Raw genomic sequence first — 24,219 nt, 5'->3', positions numbered from 1 at the left:
CCAGACGCTGTTGGGATCTTTTGCTTGTCAGAGTGACCCCAAGAAAAGTCAGAAAGTCTCTTTTCCCAGCCTGAGCTCTTGAAGAATGAGTCGGAGCTCTTCATTTCTCGGTCTCAGGGTTGTTTATTGTTTCTTATCTATAAAATTCTTTCTCCTGTCCTGCTGAGGTTCGTCCAGCAGGACAGTTCCAGGCACTCTGCCTGCCCCTGGGGTGGTGTTATGTCTGTATACTAAAAACTACATATACAATGTTTACAATAACTTCCCAATACCTGTCACCTATGTCAGACAGTGAGCTTCTACTCTAAACCAATCTAAAAGTGCCAACATCACAGCAGAAGATGGAGGCCAAGAAGAAGGAGAAAGGCTGGACACGCCCAGTTCCCTCCATCTTGCCTCCTGAGCTCCCATTCCAGAAACCCCAAAATCCACTTTTCCACCCCATGCTAACTTCACTATTATTCTACCTAAACTTGCTGGTCTTCATCTAAGGTTGTTAATTTGTTCCATGGGTCAGAATCAAACCCACAGGTGTTCTGGGCTCTGTGCCGGGGTCTCTGAGCCCCCTGGCAGGGTCTTGGCCATCCTGGACAGCCAGAGGGATGTTCTGGGTTCCCACAAGCCACGACCCCTGGCAGCAGCACAGACCTCTCGTGTTGCTCTTTCTTCCCCTCAGTGCTTGACACATTCATGAGCCAGTGGTAAAAGGGCTTTTTTGGGGCTTCTTTTCTGCAGAACCTTTCCGTGTTTGCTGTTTCTGTTTGAAATCGTGTGTGGAGCACAATGTCAGCTCTCCAGCCTGGGGCAGCAGGGCCTGCCTGGACCCTCCTGCACTCTGCTGGGCAGGAATGCTTGTTGTGGGGCTGGGGAGGAAAGGAGAGTGGCTCCCACCTCAGCCAGCCCTGCTCCTGCACTGTTTGAACCATGAGACACCAGGAAATGGGGCTTTGGTGCTGCCTGGATGCTCTGGGGAGGGATAGGGTGTTGAGAGGGGCACAGCTGCTTCCCTCCATCCCCAGTGGGCATGGCTGACCTTGGCTTTGACCCTGCTCACCTCCAGAAGACCCCAGAGCTGCCCTGACAGGGAATGTGGCTGTCAGAGATGCTGCTCAGGGCACTCAGAGAATCGCTGCTCCTCCCAACAGGTGCTGAGCACATTTAAGCTCAGCTTAATTCAGCAGCCTGTCAGGCTTCTTTGTCACTTGTAAGGACATTTTCTGGCTTAGTGCCTTATTTATTTATTTATTTATTTATTTATTTCAGCATATCTTTTTAGGAGCCTTCAAATCCTCCAACTTCAAAGCATTTGTGTGTGTTCCTACTGACCCATGTGTATTTCCCAGGGATAAACCCCAGGCTGGCAACTTAGGGATGATTTTTCAAGGGTCTCTTTAATAAATGAGGTTATTTATTTTCTGCCTGAAATTCCCTGGTTGGTGACTAAGGGGAACTTTGTATTAAGCTGTGCAGAGCATAATGATGTTGCTGTAATGCTTTGATGTGGAAATGCTTAAATGCCCCCCCCCCCAAAAAAAAAAAAAAGAAATGAAATGGTGTTATTGATGAGGCTTACTTAAGGTATCTAGGGACAGTTTATATCAAGCAAATATAGATTATACTATAAAGATTATAGATTTTGATAATAGCCCTTTAAAACTCTAATAGCAGACATCATAAAAAGGTCAAAATCAAATTATTTTCCTGGACCATGCTGCTGGTGCTTACAAGCTGAGCCCTTTTTCAAAATAAAGACCTGTGTGATATCAATTAGAGAGGCACTAATATTACAATAGATGTGCAGGGAGATTTGATTTCCTAACACCTATTACAAAGCTGCTCCTGGTGAAGATCCTGCCCGGGCAGGCTGTTCAATGTGTGGCAATGAAAGGCTGGGGTGGATTTGCAGCACGTTATTCTCGCCTAATGAAGGAGGTTACATAAGAGTCCCTTCCCCTCAGCTGCTGGAGCTCTATTTCCCATGCCACTTCTTGCTTTCCATGCTGCTGATAGATTAGAAAAACCAGACTTCGCTGCATTTTCTTCTTTTCTTCTTGAGGCTGATTAGCACAAAGCAGCTCTGAGCCGTGGCTTGGGCACCAGAGATTGTGAGAGCCTCAAACCGCCCAAATAATGGAGCAGGATGAAGGATGCTGGTTGCCATGGGAACAGTGCATGTGCCACACAAGATAATGGCAGTGCTGTGGTGCAGGGATCTGTGCTGAATATTGATTTGAGCTCCCCTGCATTCCTTGGGAGCGCTGGGCTTTGCTGGGTGTTCCACCTGGCGAGGCAGAGCAGCTCATCAGCTGGGCTGGGGCAAGGGAGAGCTTCCTCCTCTGGGCAGAGCTGGATTTTCCATGGCATGGGGGAAGGAAGAGCAGGAATTCCTGGGGAGAATGATCAGGGTCACAGCCTTTCCTTGTGGAGCTCCTGGGTGTTGAGCTGCAGTTAATGAAGAGTTGGATCTGAGGTGCTGCAGGGCAGTGCCCTGAATTAAAGGGACAATAAAACACCCCTGAAGCTGAACTTTCACCTGTGTGATGTTCCTTGTGGTGGCTGTCACCTGGACAGTGTCACTGTTCCCCTCTGTATCCATTCATGGTGGCACTGAAAAGTTCATTTTTGTCCCAGCTTGTCAAGGACGAGTCTAATTAGTGATAGAGCTGTGCAAAATTGGGGGATTAAGAAACATCAACTCATTGGCAGCCTACTATTATTATTATTATTATTATTATTATTATTATTATTATTATTATTATTACTATGGCAGTATGGGCCATTTCCCCAAGCTGGGGCAAGGTAAAAAAAAGGGTTTAACTTTTTAACTTGGGGGAAGGTAAAACACTGAAGTTTTAATTTGGGGGAAAGTGAAACATGAAGGTTTTCATTTGGGGGAAACTAAAGCAGGAAGGTTTTAACTTGGGGGCAAGGTAAAGCATGAAGGTTTTTGTTTGGAGCAAGGTAAAACATGAAGGTTTTAACTTTGGGGAAAGTAAAACATGAAGGTTTTAACTTAGAGGAAAGTAAAACATGAAGGTTTTTGTTTGGAGTAAGGTAAAAGATGATGGTTTTAACTTGGGGAAAGTGAAACTTGAAGGTTTTCATTTGGGGCAAGGTAAAACATGAAGGTTTTAACTTGGAGGAATTCCCTGTGAGCAGGATCACACTCGGTCCTGTTTTTTAGGTGAGTTTGGGATTCTTGCATTAAAATGAACAAAGCAGGATTGGTTCTGCTGTAATTTTGCAGCCTGAAGTTCTGGCTCCTGGAATGACAAAGAAACTCTAATTTTTGCTCCTCTAGCCCAGCTCCTCAGTAACAAAAACCAGCAAAACTTCCTCAGTGCTTTCTCTGTTTGGCAAGAGGCAGCTGGGGCCATTCTTGCTGGGCAGGATTGTGCAGATGTGGAAAAGCAAATTAAATTCCTGTCCTTTTCATGTTTTCCCCTCCAGGAAGGGTGATGCCACAAACTCTTGCTTACTTTCAGCAGGATTGCTGGCACTTGGCCACTTGTTAGAGGAAATATTGTGTAATTATGGACTTTAGCGGGTTTTGGGAAATAATCTGAATTTTTTCACACCTGCCTTGTGCTCTTTGGACCTCCTGGTGTTGTCTGGATCGGCCTTAAAAGCAGTGGACCTTTAGGAAATGTGAATTTCTGTGGCAGCTCTAATAAGATGCTTATCTTGAGGCAGAGATGGTGAACTTTAAAAATATCTGAGGTGTTATTTGTCAGAAATGTGACTGGGAGGACAGATTTAGAAATTCTAGGCTGTTGTGCCCTGTGGGCACGATTTGCAGGTTTGTGTGACTTTGTTCTTCAGCACAGGTCATGTCCAACGTGGTGCTCAGAGAGCCATTCAGTTTATTCTCTCCTGCTGGTTTTGCCTTTAAATCCTGCCACCACATCCCAGCTGAGCTCCCAGTTTTATTGCCAAAAATTCCAAAACCTGATTGTACATTATCAGCTCCTCTGGATTTCTGGGGTTTTGTACAGCCAGGACAAACTGAGATATAATTTAAGACATCTTTTGATAAGCAGGACACCTGCTCTGTAATGTACCAAAAGTTATATATTAGAGCACCTAAACACACTAGAGGGATTTGGTATGTTTAATTAAAGCCATTAGGGTCTGTTTTTTGTTTTTTGTTTTTTTTTGTTAGTTGGGATTTTTGGGGTTTTTTTTGGTAATGTTTTAATGTTTTCTGAGTTTATGTAATAATTTTGCAGGTGAAAAATCTTAGTCTTTTTTAGAAACAAAATCCATTTTGGATTTAGGGGGTGAACTAATTAGTGAACTTGGACTTTAGGGCATGGCTTTAGATATCAGTAAGATTTCTGCCTGACTGAAACTTCCCATGCCCTGTGACCCATCCCTCCAGGTGCAGCTGCTGTGCACAGCAGGATTGGGATTTCCGGCCACCTTTGCCTGTAAATGCACAAATCCACACCCAGCACAATTTGTGTGTGTGTGAAAATGTGTTCTCCCCCTCTCCTGCCCTCTCCTGGCAGTGGTTAAGATGATTTCTGGGGTTCTGGAGCTCTCCAGCTCATCTCCAAGTGAACAGACTGAATGTCAGATGGAGATTGTGCTCTGGCCCATGCTGTGCACCCAGCTGGGAGTGGTTTGTCACCATAACGAGGTGACAATGTCGTTCTGAGCCAACCTGCAGCAGTGGCACAGCCATTGAGTGTCACTCGTTTGTTTTTGGGCTGTCTGGGCTAGTCCTGGGCAAGCAGCATCTTAAAGAAAGCTCAGCTTTAGGTATGGGGCCAAGCAGAAATGTCCATAACCACACACAGCAGCCTGGCTGTATGCCCGTAGGGTTTTGTGGGGTTTTATGGGGTTTTATGGTGTTGATGTCTGTCAGCCTCTGCTCTGCACCCAGGAATTTCCCATACCAAAATGGTGCAACATTTGATAAAACCAGTGTTTATACTATGATAACTTCTCAACTGCCATTTTTCTGGAAAAGTAGACTTTGAGGGGATAAATCCCAAAGCCACGTGAAAGGCAGGGAACCTGGTGCTGCTTTTCCATGGAAAACCACCCCAATGCTCCCCTGACCCCACCTGAGCCCTCAGTGACCTCTCTTGGCTGAACTCCTCTGCCCTGGGAGGCACTGCTGATTGCTGCTGTCAGGAAAATTAACCCACAAACACCAGTGGTTTATGTCCAAAAAGAAACAGAGGAGTCCTTTGACTTTATCCCAATAAAGGGAGAGGCCATGGGGCACCCCCTGGGGTCTCTCCAAATTTTGGAGGACGCAGCCTCCTTTTTATCCCAATTTCCTGGCTGCATTTCCCTTCTATCTTTCCCCATTTCTGAGGTACTTGAGAGGCACAGACTTCCCAAAACACCTGATACCAGAGATTTCCCTCTAATGCACAACCCTTCCCTTTTAATTTTTAATTCTTACAGAATTTAGGCATTTCTCTTCCCCATTGTTTCTTTCATCTCTCAATGTCTAATTTCATTTATCAGCAATCTAAAGTTTATTTGTAAAAGCAAATATCTTTTTCCATTCATCAATCAGTGGAATCCTTCCCATTGTTTCTTTTATCTCCCAGTGCTGATTTTATCCACCTCCAGACCCACAGCTTGTTTGGAAAAACAAATCTGTTATTCCTCTCACTGGGGTGTGGTGCACAGCATTCTGTAATTCCCCCCCTGTTCACTGCACTAAAATTGGGATTATAAAGTAAATTACTCCTTTGTGGTTGGCCAAGTTTTAGGAGAGCAGATGTGAGAAAAAATGTGGCTTCTGCCCCTTTCCCAAACCACAAAAGCTCTGTTTGATGGCTGGAGCACAAAATTGTCCCAATGACCAGCTGTGGTGTTGAGAGAGGAATAAGAAGGAATATTTCTGGGGGAAACAGCAGGGAAGGGAGGCAAGTGTGTACCTTGGATAGTGTAGGGGGATAGAACATAAGAAAATAAAGATAGTGTAGAAAGTAATCTCACCCCTAAGGAACTACAGCTGGGCCAATTATCAAAGATCAGGAACAGGCCTGACTTTACCAGGCCACAGCTGTGACCAGTGAGGAGAAGATGCTGTAAAAGAGTGGGGTGGCTGGGTGAGATGGGAACTGGAGTCAGTGGCTGTTTTGAGAAGGAGAAAGAGTCAGAGATCTGAGGAGCTACCCATGAGAAACACTAAGAAGGTGTGAAACTTTTGTTATAAGGAGACAAGAGCATGGAACCCCTGCAATGAGATGCCAACAGATCAAGGGCACCTTCAGTCAGTTCTGGGATCCCACCAGGCTGGGTGGGATGTGTGTCTGCCAGAAGGCAGGGAGCTCTGCAGAGGGATCTGGCCAGGCTGGATCCATGGGCTGAGGCACAACAGGACCCCGTGCTGGGCTGTGCCCTTGAGTGACAACCACAGCCAGTGCCACGGGTTCCATCCCAGAGCTGGATTTTGGATGGAAAAAGCAGTTTGTTGTGAGGGGATAGAATGTAAGAAAATAAAGATAGTGTAGAAAGTAATCTCACCCCTAAGGAGCTGCAGCTGGGCCAATTATCAAAGATCAGGAACAGACCTGACATTAACAGGCCACAGCTGTGACCAATGAGAAGAAGATGCTATAAAAGAGTGGGGTGGCTGGGTGAGAAGGGAATTGGATCAGTTGGCTGCTTTATGAAGGAGAAAGAGTCAGTGCTCTGAGGAGATGACCATGAGAAACACCAAGAAGGTGAAACTTTTGTGATGAGGAGGCAACAGTATGGAACCCCTGTGATAAGATGACAAAAGGGCTTAAATAAACCAACAGGAGTTTGCCCTGCTTGTGAATCTGGCCCTGGCATCCTGATCCCTCCCCCAGGGAGCACAGGGAGGGTTTTGCTGGATCCCAAACACCACCAAAGGGGGCTGGCAGTGGTTGATCCCTCAGAATTTCCTTTGAAGTACTCCCAGCAGCCTTCCAGAGGAGGCAGCTTTGCATGGAGACATGGTAGGATTCCATCTTCATGGCTGGCTGTGATTCCCAAACCCAGGCATGGCTGTGGGGAAGATCCTCCCCACATTTGCGTTCAGCCTCTCTGAGGATATCAATTTCCCCTGAGCGCGAGGACGGCTCTGCTTTTGCACAACAAGAGTTTCCAAGGAGGCACTGGAGTTACAAAAGCTGTTGCCAGGGGTCTCCAAGGCACTTGACAGGTTTATAGAGTGATGATCAACTGCTGGGGTAGTCCCAGTGGAAATTGGGTCTGATGGAAATAATAAAGAAGTGGAGGTGCTCAAGGACATCCACAGAAAGCAATTTGGAAGGGCCGTGGAACATTTGGATTTGTCTCAGTGTGATTCCTCCCACAGAAGGGAGCTGAGCTGTGACTGCTGGGATTTATTACAGCTTTATACCTTTTCATATGGAAAATTGAGCTGCAGCACGAGAGCCTGCTTCTGTCTTTATGCAGATTACATAAAAATAAATGGCTAACTGATGGTGGTAATATCTCGGGGAAGGTTCAAATGAAAATGCTCCAAGAATGTCTTTTATTTTACAGGAGCCTGTATATCTTAACAAAGTGATTTGGTAATAGACAAATATGCACCTGGAAAATGCTTAAATGGGCATTTAAATATGTCCCAAAGTTTTCTGGGTAATTTTTTAAAGTCTATTTTAAATAAAACCACGCACACTATTATGTTCAGCTCACATCTGTGCCAGCACTGACAGTGGTAGAAAGGCGACCCCATTTAGTTTCTTTTGTTCTTTATGTAAGAACTTGCTGCCTTGTCTTCTGAGCAACACAAAAGCTGTTTTATTTCAAGGAACACACACTTGCTGAGCAAACCCCTCAAGAGATTGTTTTGCCTGTCATGACACCACTACATTTTCATTTGGCCACTATTTTTGAAGTTGTAGAAAACCTCAACAGAATTGCATTGCAAGAACAGAGCTGCTGGTGTTGGGATTTGCTTCAAGAGCTTAAAAAAAGGATTGCTGAGAGGTGCCTGAGGCATGGCAGGTAAATATGTGAGTACCTGGTGGCTAAAATCCAGGTGTGTTGTGGGCACAGGTGAATTATTTTCATTTATGGATGTGCTGATGTTAGAGGTGAGATGGAGGGGCAGGGCAATAATCTGCTTTTTTACTGAAATTCTTTGTATTCTGTCTCCCTCCAAAGCTTGTATAGCTTAATTTTAACCCCCACAACCTATTGTGAGGATTAATTGAGTTGATGTCAAAATTAGCTGCTTCCTCCATCTGAAAACCACACTGGTGAGGATGAACAGAGAGTAAAGCAAGCAGAATAAAAGTGGGCAAGTTTCTGAACAGGTTTCTGGTCTGGTTTCTCCCTGGGGGTGACCAAGGTGTGCAGACTGAGGGGAAAATTGCTGAAAGTGCCCAGAGATGTGTCAGTGGCACTTCCCTGGGGGACAGGAACACACAGAAATCATTAACTCTGCACAAGAATGGCCCCAAAGAGGGAGCTCAGAGTCATCCTCCGTGGGAAGCAGATGGGAACCATCAAGGCCACCCTCCCTGCCTGCCCTGGCTGCTCACAGGAGGCTCTTGGCAGCAGCAGTGCAGAAATATTTGCTGCTAGCTCCTGAAGCTCCCTCTTGCATCCTTTGGGATGAAGAATGGCCAAGGAGCCAAAGCCTGGGCAATTTTGGCCCTCATGCACCATTTCATTACACTTGGTCTGCTAATTTGTGATTACAAGAAGTTCTGCTGCACTTAATCCATCCCTCCCCAGCATGTAAAGGGTTTGCAGCTAAAGAGTTTGAACAGCAGCACAGATCAACCTCAGCTTGTGACACCTCAGTCTGCTCAATGCTTGCTTCTGGATTAGGAGCATAAACAAGCAAAAAAAAAAAAAAAAACAAAACTGTGCAGAATGCTTTGGCCATCTGAAAAACCCCAAACAAACCAGCCAAGGAGCAAAAACCCCTAAGAATTGTTGTTTAAGAAGCAGCTCTGGGACAGGAGAGATTACTGCGCTCGTGTGGCAGCCTGCCTTGTGTGTGAAAGCAAAAGAAATGTCTGTGTGCAGCTCCTTCTGTTATCAGGGCTGGATTCTGCAGAGAAGGGCTGCTGGAAGGACATTTCTATGGGTGCCGTCCATTCTGTGGGCTTGTGTTACCCATGATTTTCTGGGGTGGTTTCTGTGGGAAGCCAGCCTGTGGATCTGCCACATCCCCTTGGCTTTCCTGGTTAAGATCACACTGCTTTGTCTGTTTATTATTTTTTAAAGGCATTTGCTGTGTTTGTGTATGAATTGATGGCCAGGGGTTGTTCTAAGCTCTGTTATGAGCTGGGATGCTTGTGGCACACAAAGTCTGCAAGATGGAGGCTTTGCACACCGCTGGAAATGAGAGGAAGCTCTTGGAGTGGAATTTGGGCAGCTGGAAGAGAGAGAAATGGGGTCTTTGCAGAAAGCCACAGCTCCACTGGCCTGGGTACCCTTCCAGCAGCGGACAATGCAGTTCTGTGCTTTTAGATGGTGATGGGGAGCATAAAATGTGGACTGGGTGGCAGCTGGGCTGCTGTGACTTTTTGTGTGGGAGGGTCCTTATTTTTCCCCAGGAAGGCTGAATCGGTCATTGTTCTCTCTGAAGGATGGGAATCACAAAAGAATGCTGCTTCCATTTATTCTCCTTGCAGTTTTAATTCAGTCCCAGCCACTTAATGTCACCACTGCTCCCACAAAATGCTTCCAGTTCTGGGACATTTAAATTAAATGTTATGAAATTAAATTATTGTTAAATAATTTATAATAAACTAATGAATTTATAATAAATAAATTATAATAAACATTATATATTATATTATATTATATTATATTATATTATATTATATTATATTATATTATATTATATTATATTATATTATATTAATATAAAATATATTCATATATTATTTATTAATTAAATTAAATTTTATTAGATTTATTAAATTAAATTAAATTAAATTAATTAAATTATACATCTGAAATCAAAATAACCTCCACCCAATTTAAACCAAGGCTCTGTATTTTGTTTGTGTAGTGGTGGCATCTTCCTTAAAAGCAGAGTGAAATTCCATCACTGGAATCACTCTGAAATACCCAGAATGAATTGTGTGTGAGGGTGCTGGAGGTGCCTTGCAGATAAAAGCCTCCAGCAGCAGGGTTTGTTTGTAGGAGCAGGAGTTCTGTGTGCCGTGTAGCAGTCAGGATTCACAGCTTTCCTGCAGCTCTGATACTCCAGCAATAAAGAGTTCCTTTGTTTACAGGAGAGGAGGGGGGGAAGGCACCCTCCAGGCTGTTGTTGCTGGCTCCTGACATGTGATAGAACACGAGCGTGCCTTGGCTTGTGGCAGCTCAGATTGGCACCTTCCCAGCGAGGGGAGATCTTCAGGGGGAGCTGGGAGCTGACGCTTTGTCATCCATCTCCCGTGATGAGCCCTGCAGAGAGCTGCTGAAAGCACTGGGGGATGTGCTGCATAACACAAACGGGATGCTGGGAGAGTCACACACAGGCTTGGTGCTCAGGAGCTGGCTTACACAAGGTGCAGCGCTGTCGTGTGGGGGGCACTCCCCGAAATGGGAATTTCTTGGCTAATAAAAGCTCTGGTCCCATGGGTCTTATAAATGGTGTTGCCATTTTGGATGTGTTTGGCAGTGTTACCCCTCTCCTGCCCCCATCCACATCTTTCCTGTCCTGCCCCTCTCCTGCCCCCATCCACATCTTTCCCTCCCTATTCTGAGCTGACCATTAGGCCAAAACTTAATTAAACTTGGTATTTCTAACCCAAACTAGGCATTAATCACTCAGCGTGGGTTTTTTTTTTAGTTTTTCTGAGGAGTCTAAGGAAGACAGACACCTCAATCCCACTGAAATGAACATGCGTGTATTTCTGAAGTATTCAGCCACACTCTTTAGTATAATTCAATGGTGATCTTTGATCAACACATTCTGAGTTACATATAAATATTTGCTATGAGATATTCCCATTGCCCATGTAATGTTTTAAAACAATAATGCTCCCACAGTTGTTTTTTTCTCTCTATTTAATTTTACCACTTGATACCCACCAGTGCTTCCACAGCTCAAGAGAACCCAACTTTCCTCAGCTTCCTCATTGAGGCAGGCAGTAAATTGCTGTGGATTTTGCACAAGTTCTCTTATCTTGAACACACCTTAAAAGCAGAACACTATAAAAATGTTCAAATACCATTGGCCCTGCTGAGGTGTGACAAGGTTTTGCCCTCTTAAGCAACGTGCCAGCTCTGCCCTATGTGTTTTTATCCCTTCAGGATTATTGGGAGAATTTGATACTTGTGTTGGTAACCAAACATAAAGGCCCTGTGGTTTGAAGATGGGAATGATGGGAGTGCAAAATTGGAGATATCTGAATGCAGCCTCTGCTGGTGGGAGGCACTTCAGCCAATGTTTACACCAGGAAGAAACAGTATTTGGAGCCTATTTGGTCTATAAATAAATATATTTTAAAAGGTAGGAGGATTTATTCTGCCTTCCCTGATGGAAAGCTTCATCCACAGCAGCTGCCTCCATGGGCCTGGATGCCTCCAGGATCTCTAGGCCACCTTTAGAGGTGGTGAGCTTCTCCCAAATTCAGGGTGCACCTCACAGAAAATTTGGGAAGAACCTCTGGAGGTCACCAGGCTCATACAGGAGCCTGTGGGTTTGGCTGTTTGGCTGCATTTCACTGGCTCACAGACAAATGGCAATAAATCAATAAATTCTGCACATCCCTCACTTTCTCTGTTCCCCCCAGGCACACAAATGTTTGCAGCTACAGGGCAATGAAGATTTCTCTCCTCACTGTAATAACTTTATACCATGGTGTGCTGTTTGTTTGTTTAGGTTAAAATCCTCTCCCTTTGGTGAAATTCCATTTTCCTTCAAAGCAACACGGGCTCCCAGTGGAGGCTGAGGATCTTCACAGCTTTGCAGAGCCAAGGCCCCCGTGTGCACAATCCCCGCAGTCTGGCAGGATATTTGGAGCAGCTCCATTGCTGCTTTAGACTCACTCACAGGGGAGAACTCTTCACTCAGTCTGTGCCGTGCAGATAAGAACTGAGATTTTTCTGTGGAGAAATCCGACTTGTTCCGTTATTTTATTGCACTCAGAGGATATGGAATTAACTATAATGTGCATTATTCTTGAGGACTCCCATTTGCCTTGTTAATACCTGGAAGATGGAGCTCCAGAGGAGCCTGGGGTGTGTTGTTCCAACTCCATATTGTGCAATACAGAAAGATTTCTGTTCTTCTGCAGAGCCAAGGAATTGCTTATTGTCTAATAGGCAGAAACAGATTTTTATTTTGATTTCTTTGGGCAAAATGCAGTTTGGAAAGGAGGTTATTAGTAAAGAATAAAGAAACGCGGATTAATATAAAAGATAGCGTTATTATTTCAATCCAGGTTTTGCAGTGTTGGGCTCTGGCAAAAAAATAAAAGAACTTTGTGCCTTGGTATGAACAGGTGCAGCAATTGCTTTTGAAATGAGTCCAAGCAAGTAACATTAAGTCCTCATTTTACACCTCAGTGAGTGCTGTGCAAAGAGCAGAACTTCCCAGCAGCATAAGCAGATATAATTCCATTGATAGCTTTGACGCTGGGCCTGCTCACTTAAAGCAGAGGAGTAGTATCTGCTCACGCCTCAGCAAACAAAACCCATCCATTATTTAGGTCAGGACTTGTTTTGTGTGAAAAATGCATATTTTATGATTGGCTTTCTGCAAATATTAAAGCAAATATTATATGTGTTGTGTTAGAAAGTAATGCTGTATTAATTCTCTTAAGTAGTGTGTTAAATATAGTTTTATGTTATAACATAATGTTAAAATAGAAACTATGCTATGCAAAATACTTTTTTTAAAGAAAGGACTTGCACCAGATATCAGCCACAGGACACCTGTCTTTCAGAGAAAGAGAATTTATTGCTCCATTATCAGAAGAAATGAACTTCTTCCTGTCTGCTCAGCCCTGAAGAAGCTTGTTAGGATTAAGAGGAAGAAGCTGGCACTGCCCAGACAGAATCCTGGGTTTGAATGGAATTTATGCATCGTGTATGAGGTGTATGAATAGGCAACAGGTTATTGTTTCAAAGGGTTAATCCTCCAGTAACATGTGTCCTTTTTAGGGCTTATTTTTGCCCAGAAAAGGTACCTGGACATCCATAACTCTTTGTTTCTATTGTTTTATATTGTCCTAATCCAAATTGTTCAAATTTTTATTACTCCTATTATATTACTATTTTTTATAACCATTTTATTGCTCTTAAACTTTCTAAATTTTAAAAACAAGTGGTTGGCATTTTTCACATTTTGGGACAGTCCTCAGCCTTTGGAACACTTCCCTTGCCCAGGTTAATACTGCATTCCCAAAAGGAGCCTCTGTTCCCCCAGCTCCCACTCCTGAGGCTGCAGTAGCCATGGGACCTCCCCTCAGCTGGGGCTTCTGAGGGCCCCAACAATGGCAGCAGCATTTGGCTGCCAGTCCTTCAGAACTTCCCTCCTCAGAAAAACGCCAATCACTTGTTTTTAAAATTTTAAAGGTTTAATAGTAATAAAATGCTTATAAAAATAGCAATATACTTAGAGTAATAAAAGTTTTGGACAATTTGGATTTGGACAATATGAGACAGTAGAGACAAAGGGTTACGGATGTCCAGGTACCTTTTTCTGGGCAGCATAAACCTGAAAAAGGACCCACGTTAACGGAGAATTAACCCTTAAAAACAATAACCTGTTGCATATTCATACACCTCATACATGATGCATAAATTCCATTCAAACACAGGATTCTGTCTGGTCATTGTCAACTTCTTCCTCTTAATCCTAACCAGTGTCTTCAGGGCTGAGCGAGGCAGGAAATTGTTAATTTATTCTGATGATAGAGCAATAAATTCTCTTTCTCTGAAAGATTTCAGTGTCCTGTGGCTGCTACCTTACTGCAAGTCCTTTCTTTAGAAAAACAAAGTACCTTAAATAGCATCATTTCTGTTTTAACATTATGTTTTTACCTAAAACTATATTTAACACACTACTTAAGAAAATTATTATGGCATAAGTTTCTAACATAACACATGTAACATTAATTTGAATATTTGCAGAAAGCCAATCATAAAATACACATTTTTCACATCTCCTAAGGGGAGAGGGAAGGCTCCCAGCCCGGAGGGGTGAATGCGCTCCTGGGACCAGAGCCTGAGGAACACTTCCAGCTCCTTTAGAAAGGAGGCAGCTCTGTGAGAGCACAGTGTTCCCAGCTTGAAATCCTGGGACAAAAGGGGCAGGGAACCTTCCAGAGCCTGGTGCTGCTGTGGGGAAACAGCTCTGCCTCTGCTTGGGAGGTGGACGAGCCCCTGGGGAACTGTACAGAAAAATAATTTGGAAAAGGAGTCAGTGCAGAGTTCTGGGGACTCACTGTTGATGGGGCAGAGAGGTGGTTGTGAATGAGGAGCTGCCTTGGGATTCTCTGTGGCAGGTAAGGAATATATCTAATACATCTAATATAGCTAATATTCCGTCTGCTCCCTACTGCTTCCTTCTCTTCCCAACCAAGAGCCAGGGATAATGCAGGGAGTGGAAGGGAATTTTCTCCTCTGCTCCCCGTTCCTGTATCTCTCCTCCAGGAGCTCTGCATGAGCAGGGCAGTGCTGCTCACTGGTCTTGCATTAGGCTCAGCATTTTTCTTCAGAAATGATGGTGCTGAATAAGATCTTTTCAGTTTTATTTAAAAAATTCATTGAAGTAGCATGGCGTTTTGAGTATTTCTCTCAATGGTCCCAGTCACTGGACCCAGAAGAGTTCAGTGCTCGCTGGGGTTCACCCAGTTCCTGTGAAACCTTCAACCAGTTGGGAACATCTCTTTTTATGTTTTGGGGGACATCTTTTTTTATATTTTGCCTTTTTTTAATGGAAGCGTTTGTAGTGAAGCAAATTAAAAGACATTTCCAATAATGGAACCATCTCCTCCCTGGCAGGTTTCTCATGGAAGCATGGCTCAAAGTTTTCCTCCTGCTATTCAGCTGTGTTAAACTTCTTAATTTCAAGCATCAATCTCACCAGTTTAAAGCAAAACTTATCCATTTTAGTATAAAGAAAAAAAAAAAAAAGCCACAGAGCTACATTTAAAGAGGGAAAGCACGTAATTCTCATCAAGTGTTGATTAAAGTCTTGAATAAAATACATATTTTCCTGTGCCATCACTGCTGTAGATTGTTAATAAAAAGAAAAGCAAAGCTCAGCTGTGTTCTCCAGGAGCTCAAGGAGGCTGCAGTTATTGCTTCCCATTAGGAAGGTGACATTCCCAGATAGATGGCCTAGAAAATTGTTTCCAGAGAGTGAGAAAAATTAGTTCAGGAGGGTTACTGAGCATCCAGCTCTCTGCTTTGCAACAAACTGCTGGGTACCTGGCAGCACATGGCACTGTGACAAGTGTGCAGCCTGGGGGGTGTGACAGAATGGGAGATGCTCCAAACACTTCTTCTCTTTCACATTCTGCCTCTGCTTGCAGAGCTGGGCTACAAAATCCCCATCTTTGGGGCTTTTTGTGGATGTGGATAAGCTGAGCAAGGATGTTCCATTGGTGCACAATAAATATGGTGCCTCGTAATAATGCTGGGCTTGGGTTTCTGGGTTTTTTAAGTGATAGCATGTTGTTCTCATTTTCAAATTGTATGAATTAAATGAACTCTAAGACATTGGATAGAAAGACATTTGGCATTTGTGGGGATTTCTGTAGCAGTTTTCATGTGTGGAGGGATCTTTTTCTTACCTAGAAAAACCTGCTTTGTAATTGGCTTTTTGCAAATCAATTTTTTTTTGTTTACTTTTGCTCCTAAATACAACAATGCACCTTATAAAACCAGTGCAAGGGGAAATAAACCTGAATTCATTATTCCAAAACACAGAATGGGAGATGCTCCAAACACTTCTTCTCTTTCAATTTCTGCCTCAGCTTGCAGAGCTGGGCTGCAAAATCCCCATCTTTGGGGCTTTTTGTGGATAAGCTGAGCAAGGATGTTCCATTGGTGTACAATAAATATGGTGCCTCGTAATAATGCTGGGCTTGGGTTTCTGGGTTTTTTAAGTGATAGCATGTTGTGCTCATTTTCAAATTGCTTGAATTAAGTGAACCCTAAGACACTGGATAAAAACACATATGGCATTTGTAGGGATTTCTGTAACAGTTTTCATGTGTGGAGGGATCTTTTTCTTACCTAGAAAAAGCCATTTTGCAATTGGCTTTTTGCAAATCAAATTTTTCTGTTTTACTTTTGCTCCTAAATACAACAATGCACCTTATAAAACCAGTGCAAGGGGAAATAAACCTGAATTCATTATTCCAAAACACATTTTGCTCCCATTCAGATCTGTTTGTCAGCATTTGGCACTGTCACCATGTGGGACTCTCCCTTCAGCCAAGGCTTGGAAAGTTTTAAATGGGAAGTAACTGAAGCCTCCCAAGCTGCTGCTGTAGGGAGTGAGGGAAATGAGGTTTTGTGTGCCATTTGTATTCCCCTGGGGTTCTGACCAGCATTTCAAACACAAAGTGAGGAAGAGATTTCCTCCTGTAAGTCCTATTGATCCCAGCTATTGTGAGTGGATTGTGGGAGCTGAAAAAGAGCATAAAAAATACCTGTAAGGACAGATCCATGAGGAAAAAAAAATGAGGCTTATAATTGTGGTGCTCATTATGAAGTTTGTTCTTTGATTTAACATCTTCCTGGAACCTGGGGCTGACTCCCAGTCACTTCTCGGGGAGAATTCATCAGCTATTTGTTAGGAAAGAGCTACCACAGGTCCACAGAATGCAATTACAAAGCTGACACTGTGCCAGGACTGTGGATTTATTTTCCAGAAAGTGCCAAGGCATCTTTCACAGTCACAGATCATGACTCTCACCTTTTGGATGGGACACGAGGCTGGTTTTATTGGGAAAATATGGCTGCAGAAATAATTTGCCCGGTGTATAAATAGCATCTGCATGTGGTTGTGTTCCTCAGGAGAAGAAGGGGAGCCAGCTGAGCTGCCAAGCAGCACAGATAAATTGTAGCTGGAAAAGAGAAGTATTGGTTGCAGGAGGACAGAGGTAATTGGAACCATATGTTGTTCCAAGCTTTTCCTCAACTGAGCAGTCATGTATTACAGTGCAAACAGCTGAAACTGCTCCACACTCATCTCTGAGATGTTTTGTGTGTTCAGTGATGGCCTTGAGTTCTTTGGGGCTGTGCAAATCCAGAAATCCTGGCTGTTCCCTCAGCAGGAGCCAGTGGCTGAGCTGCAGAGACGAGAGCCAGGGGTGAACTGGGCTGTGGAGCATCAGGGGCAAACAGAGCCTTGGGGATTGGCATCAGAGAGCTGGGTGAGATCTGGGAGTGATGGAAAAAGGAGGGGAAAAAACACTGCTCCAAGAGCTCTGGAAAGGGAATAGGATAGTGGGATGGGACTCGAGGGAGAAATGGGGAATGCCAGAAGGAGTGTGGGGTGCATTGAGGGACTGCTCAGCCCTGTGAGAACACATTTGTTCCAGAAAGTTGCTGGAGAATGTTTTCAGCAGGAAGCAGGGAATGTTCAAATCTGAGCAAGTATTCAGATTATTCTATGTAAATTTGACCTCTGGCTCTCTGAAGGCCAATGGAGCAGGACTATGTAAGGCCCAGGAGGCACATTAGCAGTGAGCAGCATCCAAATGACATTTCAGACACTAAATACAGCAACTCCCTCTCCTCTTATATCCCATCTGTCTTTGTTCTGTCTGTCTGGCTAATTTATTGGAGTCTTGTCTTGTGACAGTTTATTTATCCTCATCACAGACTTCTTTCCTGTAGCCAAGATTTCCAGTTTGGCTGAGGGAAGGAATATTGCTGCAGTGCAATTCTCCATTTGTCTGGGAGATAAGCTACCAAAATCTCAATGTGCTCCCCTGGAGCAGTGTGGTTGGAGCCCAAATCAGTTCTTGACCCTCTGCTTTGTCATTAAAAGCCACAAATCATCCATGATTTGTGATCATTTCCTGATGTGAAAACTGAGAGGCTGCTGTAGTAGAGGAGCAGCGTTGTTAATCCTGTCCTGATAAAATGTTGTTCTATGATGGTAATTGCACATGTGGTGCAAATTTACTTTTGCTCCCTTTCCTTATTTCTTTGTTGCTGTTGTCCCATCACTGCTTCTTGTACATTTTTTCTGCTTGGCTTCATAAAATGAGATTCACAAGGGGCTAGAATGGAATGATCCTTCCAACCTGGAGAGCACAGCCAGGGGAGAAGGAATTGTTGGTGCTGCATGATCCACTTGGTAAAAACTGCAACAGATGCTGCTCCTCTTTGTCTGCAGATCTTCCCAAATCCAGCAAGGAACAAGGCAGCACCTTTTGGGCAGAACTAAATGGGGAATAATTATATTCAGGCCTGGAAATTCCCAATCCAAGGGACTTCCTCCACCTCAAAACACAAGCTCTTAGTCCAGCATAGAGCCACCCCTGGCTGTGCTATTCCAGCACAGAGAGGGTGTCCCTGGATGTGCCTCTGCCTCTCAGTATTGCTCCTGCTCCCCTTTTTCCGTCGCAGCAAAGGGGGTGAAGAATTGCCATCCTTGCTCTCCCAGGAAGGAGCTGATCCTCTCTCCCTGTGCTGTGTTTGAAATGCTGATGTGCAAACAGGGCAGAAGAGGAGCAGTATAGTAAATATTTTTGCCCGACATCCAGGAGGAATGATGAGGAGGACTCCATTTTATCAGAAGGCTAATTAATTACTTTATTATACTATAATTTCTATACTATATTACATTACATGTACACTGAATTTGCCAAGCACTCCACTGCACAGAATTTTGTGACAGTCAGCCCACAGTCCTGACACACACACCTGGAGTCAATTGGTCAGTGAATCAAAACACTCACACCAGAATCCAATCACCAATTCCCTTCAGGTAAACAGTCTTGCACAATGCTTTCCACTTGTGAATGCAAGTGCAATCTTCCACAGGAGCAGCAAATGAGATAAGAATTGTTTTTCCTTTCTCTCACGTTCAGAGAATGTGAATCCCAGGAATATTCTTGGGAAGTGACACCTTGGCTTAGATGGATTCAATTGGCCAATGAACCACAACACTCACACCAAAATCTAATTATTAATTCCCTTCAGGTAAACAATCCTCTACCATGCATTCCACTTGTGAACATATATAAGAACTGTTTTTCCTTTCTCTGAGGTTTAGAGAATATGAATCCCAGGAATTTCTTGGGAAGTTGTGCCTTGCTTTTCTCTGTGAAGAGAAATGTGGTGACAGAGCAGAGTTTGAGCAAAGCCTGTTCTGGAGACTTCCATCAGCACTGTGGGGTTTTCTGTGCTGAGAGCCCCTTTCCTCCCCAGGAATGTGAGGGCCTGTGGGAGCCTTTTCATGCTGCTCTTCCTCAGCTGCTCTGTTTGCCCCTGCCTTTGCCAGGCTGGCACAGGGGCTCTCTGATCTCTCACACAGGTGGAGATTGCTGGTGGAAACTGGGAGCATTCAAATTGTGCCTGGCAGTGCCCTTTGCATGGCAAATAATGAACATTCCCCAGGATGAAGTTTGGAGAAAGTGGGTGGAGGTGAATTTTTTCATTGAGATGAGGAGTGTGTGTGGTTGTTGTTTTTTTCCCCTTCTCTGCTTTTCCAGAGCTCTGCGCTGCATAACTGGAAGATATAATGGCTGTATGAATTGCTATTTAATCAGGGATGCTAATTAAGTCTTAGCTCTTTAATGCTTTCATGGGAGAGCTGTATATGATTTGCAGTGGCTGGAATTGCAGTTGCAGGCAATTAAGCTCCTCTTGGCTTTATAGAACCTGAAAGTGCAAATTTCTGAGGAAAATTCAGGGCTCAGAGAGATCCTGTCACCTTTAACATTTCTCTTGGACTGAGGGTAGGAGATGTTTGGAAAAGGAAATATTCTAAAGCAGCCAGGCAAGGAAACAGTGCAATCATTTCAGCTTTTAAGCAGCATTTTTGAGTGTATAATTACAGTAGTACATCCACTTTTATGGCACAGTTAATATAATTGAAGGTTAAATATAAAGCCCATTTGGAAAAAGAAATTTTGGTTGTTTTTTTCACTTGTTTAGTTTCATCCTGAAATCAAAAACAGTTTTGAGCTGCCTGTCTGCTGCCTTATCAGGCGGCAGAGAAGAATTCCCACTTCTGGGTGTGGGCAATTATTTCCAAACAAGTTGGTCCCACTAGCAAGTGGATGGAGACATTTAAGAAGTGGGACAAAATGTGTGGAACGCTTGTCAGGCTTGTGAAGAACTGTCAAACCAACCCAGGAGCTACATTTTCAACAGAGAGCAAGCAGGTCTGTTTGTGAGTAAGAACTGCCTGGAATTTTTAGGATTTGAGGAGCTTTAGTCCCCCAAACGTTGTATTTTGGTAGCTGAGATCAGTGATACTGTGTGGTGGTCATCTTAATTTTTTATCCTCTGGGAGCTGCTTTTCAGTAAGCATGTCAGAGCTTGGCATCAAAAAAATGCCATTTCTGCATTGCAAAAGGGCCAGAAGGGAGAAGAAAAATGAAGAAAAAGTATTAATATAAAATAAAGAAAAATATTAATATCTCTCTTTCTTGATCAGAATGCTTCTTGGAAAGGCAGTCTGCCCTTAGGAGAAGGGTAATTCAGAGACATTTCAGATACTTGAGGCCTGAGAAAGAGAGCACAAGATGGACTTTTTAGATTGAAGTGTGGTCCATAATCACACTCCTGAGATTAGAGGGGTGATTATTTTAGAGAGTCCCCTCTCCTTCCCCCTTTCTGCTGCGGCAGCCACTTCTCAGCAGGGCAGCTGGAAAAGTGAGGAAGGAGCAGTGATGTCCTCAGCAGCATCTCCCTGAGCAAAGCTTGGTCTCTCCTGCTCCCTGCAGGTTGGGCAGGTTCCCTTCCCTTGCCTCAGCATGTCCCTGCACTGCTCTGGCATTGTCCAGGTGTCCCCATCCCAGCACTGAATTATTTCACACCACAGCCCTGTGATGATGAACTGGCAAATATCCATGGAGGTAGCAGATCCCAGAGACTGTGGAAATACAAATGGGGCTGAAATTCCCTGGGCCCACAGATCCCACAGGCTGTGGCCACACAAATGGGGCTGAAATTCCCTGGGCCCACAGATCCCACAGGCTGTGGAAATAAAATGGGGCTGAAATTCTCTGGGCCCACAGATCCCACGGGCTGTGGAAATACAAATGGGGGTGAAATTCACTGGGCCCACAGATCCTACAGGCTGTGGCCCACAAATGGGGCTGAAATTCCCTGTGTCAACAGATCCCACAGGCTGTGGCCACACAAATGGCCAGAATATATTTTTTTTACAGATTTTTGCCCTCTGAGAACAGGAAATTCCCTGGGCCAGCACATCCCACAGGCTGTGGCCCACAACTGGGGCTGAAATTCCCTGGGCTCACACATCCCACAGGCTGTGGAAATAGAAATGGGGCTGAAATTCCCTCTGCCAACAGATCCACAAATGGGGCTGAAATTCCCCGGGTCCACAGATCCCACAGGCTCTGGGTACATAAATGGGGCTGAAATTCACTGGGCCCACAGATCCCACAGGCTGTGGCTACACAAATGGGGCTGAATTTCCCTCTGCAAACAGACCCCAGAGGCTGTGGCCACAAAAATGGGGCTGAAATTCCCTGGGCCAAGAGATCCCACAGGCTGTAGCCCACAGAAATTGGGCTGAAATCTCCTGTGGCGACAGATCCCACAGGCTGTGGAAGTACAAATGGGGCTGAAATTCCCTCTGCCAACAGATCCACAAATGGGGCCAAAATTCTTTGTACCAGCAGATCCCACAGGCTGTGGTCATGCAAATGAGGCTGAAATCTCCTGTGGTGACAGATCCCACAGGATGTAGAAATACAAATGGGGCTGAAATTCCATGGGCCAAGAGATCCCACAGGCTGTGGCCACAGAAATGGGGCTGAAATTCTCTGGGCCAACAGATCCCACAGGCAGTAGCCCACAAATGGGGCTGAAATTCACTGGGCCCGCAGATCCCACAGGCTGTGGCCCACAGAAACTGGGCTGAAATCTCCTGTGATGACAGATCCCACCGGCTGTGGAAATAAAAAGGGGCTTAATTTTCCTGTGGCAACAGATCCCACAGGCTGTGGAAGTACAAATGGGGATGAAATTCCCTCTGCCAACAGATCCACAAATGGGGATGAAATTCTCTGGGCCCACAGATCCCACAGGCTGTGGAAATACAAATGGGACTAAAATTCCCTGTACCAAGAGATCCCACAGGCTGTGGGTACACAAATGGTGCTGAAATTCCCTGTGACAGCAGATCCACAAATGGGGCTGAAATTCACTGGGCCCACAGATCCCACAGGCTGTGACCACAGAAATGGGGCTGAAATTCTCTGTGCCAAGACATCCCACAGGCTGTGGGTACACAAATGGGGCTGAAATTCCCTGTGGCAGTGTAGCCAAGCAAATCCCCCAGCTCAGCAAGTCCCTGGAAATGCTCCAGTGGGTAATTTGATGAGCTTGTTCAACAGGGCTGTGTGTGGCAGCTGAGCTGGCATTTTCTGAGCCCTTTTAACTGCCTGGCTGCTGGAATGCTCTGCTTGGTGCTGATTCTGTGAGATCTGGGATCTGCCCACCAGCACTCTGGGCTTTCTTTGTAAAGAATTTCAAGTGGTACCATCCTGCCTTCAGTCTGCCCTGGAGTATTTTCAATCAAATATGTTAAATAAAATGTAGAAAAACAGAAATGGTGGTTGATAATAAATGGAAGCTCTGTTTGCTTTGCATTTGAAAACTGTATTGGAAATGTAGAAAAGCAGAAATTGTGGTTGGTAATAAATGGAGGCTCTTTTGGCTTTGCATTTGAAACCTGTATTGGAGCTGGGATTAGCAAGATCCTTCCAGGTTTATTCTCTGCAAAGCTTATCCATGCACTGCTTTGATTTTTAGCTTATTTCCAGCCTGCCCCTCTTTTGCTCAACCCCACAGGTAAAGAGGGAAGTTGTTTATGGCACAGATAATCAGAGTTCACATGCTAAAATCTCCCCAGAGATCTGGATACCCAATTGCTGCTGAGATGCTCGTTCCAAATTGTGGGGACTGGTGAGATGAATCCTTTGGAGACTGCAAATTGCACTCTGATTTTGGGAGGGGAGGACAGGAATTGTGTCAGCTACACCAAAGTTCATGGTGACCTTTGGAAACTTGGATGTTCTCCTCCAGAGGAGCTCTGGGTGGGAAGAGGCTGCCCTTGGAGGTGATTGCAGCCACCTGAACCTCTAGAGCCTCTTGGGTGGGGTAAAATTTGTGGAAATGTGGAAAACTTTGTGCTCTGGAGTCTGAGACTGAATTCCTGAAGCAGAAATATGCTCAGGGTCTAAAAGCTTCACTTAAAGCAAGGTGGTTTTGTTTACTCTGAGAATGTATTCCCCACCAGAGCTGCTGTTTCAGATATTTGAATGTTGGACCAGGCTCCCATTCCAGTTCAATCAGCTCCTGTTAGATGGTGGTGGCCATTTCACCTTTCTTTTTTTCTGCCTTTGCTGTAAAACAGACAAATGTTCCTCCATTGATTTTTGCCCTCTGAAAGCTGCTCTAACACCCTGGCAGGAAGGAATTGCTGCTGCTGAGAGAACTCACAGGCATCATGCAAGATCAATGCCTCCCTAATTTGTTCCAGGGTGAAAATACATGTTTTTCTAAGATCTTCTACAGGATTTACCTGGAAATCCACTCCTGCCTGGAAAACATTGTCTGGGCAGTCCTGAGGTGCTGATGGAAGTGGAATGCATGGATGATCCCAAGGAGCCCCTGGGCTGGGATAAAGTGAAATCCTAGTAGCGAAAAGCATGGAGTAGAACATGTACTACAGCATGGCAGCAAAGGAATAGCTGCTAATCCATCCTAAATATCACTGGATGCCTGCTGATAAATAACATGCCTCATCTATTATCCAAAAGCACCTGAGAAGACACATTTTCCTGATTGTCCAAAAAAATCCCCGTTTTCAGGCTGTTTTCTCAAATAAATTAATTTATTATTGCATCTGTGATGGCCTGAGGGCTCTCTTCTCCACCGGAGAAACTCTGGCACAATAATCTAATTTGGAGATTAAGGGTCATTTGTAACACCTGAATGGCAGGGGTGTGCTCCCTGGGGGATTTGTACATTCCTTTTTCCCAGTGGAGATCCTCTCTGCCACCTCAGATTTTACAGGTGGGTAAAGGTAGAATTTCCAGGTGTGCTTCA

The 24,219-nt window shown here is 44.4% G+C and overlaps 1 protein-coding gene across 2 annotated transcripts in view; it reads left to right on the top strand.

The window, feature by feature from the left end:
• The window catches only part of SLC6A1 (solute carrier family 6 member 1), a 71,533-nt gene that overhangs the window by 6,610 nt on the left and 40,704 nt on the right, over window positions 1–24,219 (top strand). Inside the window, exon 1 of one of the 2 annotated variants that reach the window (XM_058813134.1) lies at window positions 14,341–14,447. The exons of the other annotated variant lie outside the window; for it this stretch is intronic. The gene's annotated coding sequence lies outside the window, so the exon portion shown is untranslated. Of the gene's footprint in view, window positions 1–14,340; window positions 14,448–24,219 lie in introns of those variants that run through there. 2 annotated transcript variants of the gene reach the window in all.

This window comes from Ammospiza caudacuta, chromosome 12 (genome assembly GCF_027887145.1).
Source record: "Ammospiza caudacuta isolate bAmmCau1 chromosome 12, bAmmCau1.pri, whole genome shotgun sequence".
Lineage (NCBI taxonomy): Eukaryota > Metazoa > Chordata > Aves > Passeriformes > Passerellidae > Ammospiza > Ammospiza caudacuta.
The sequence above is the reverse complement of the archived record's forward strand: the minus strand, read 5'-3'. Positions and strand labels throughout refer to the sequence as shown.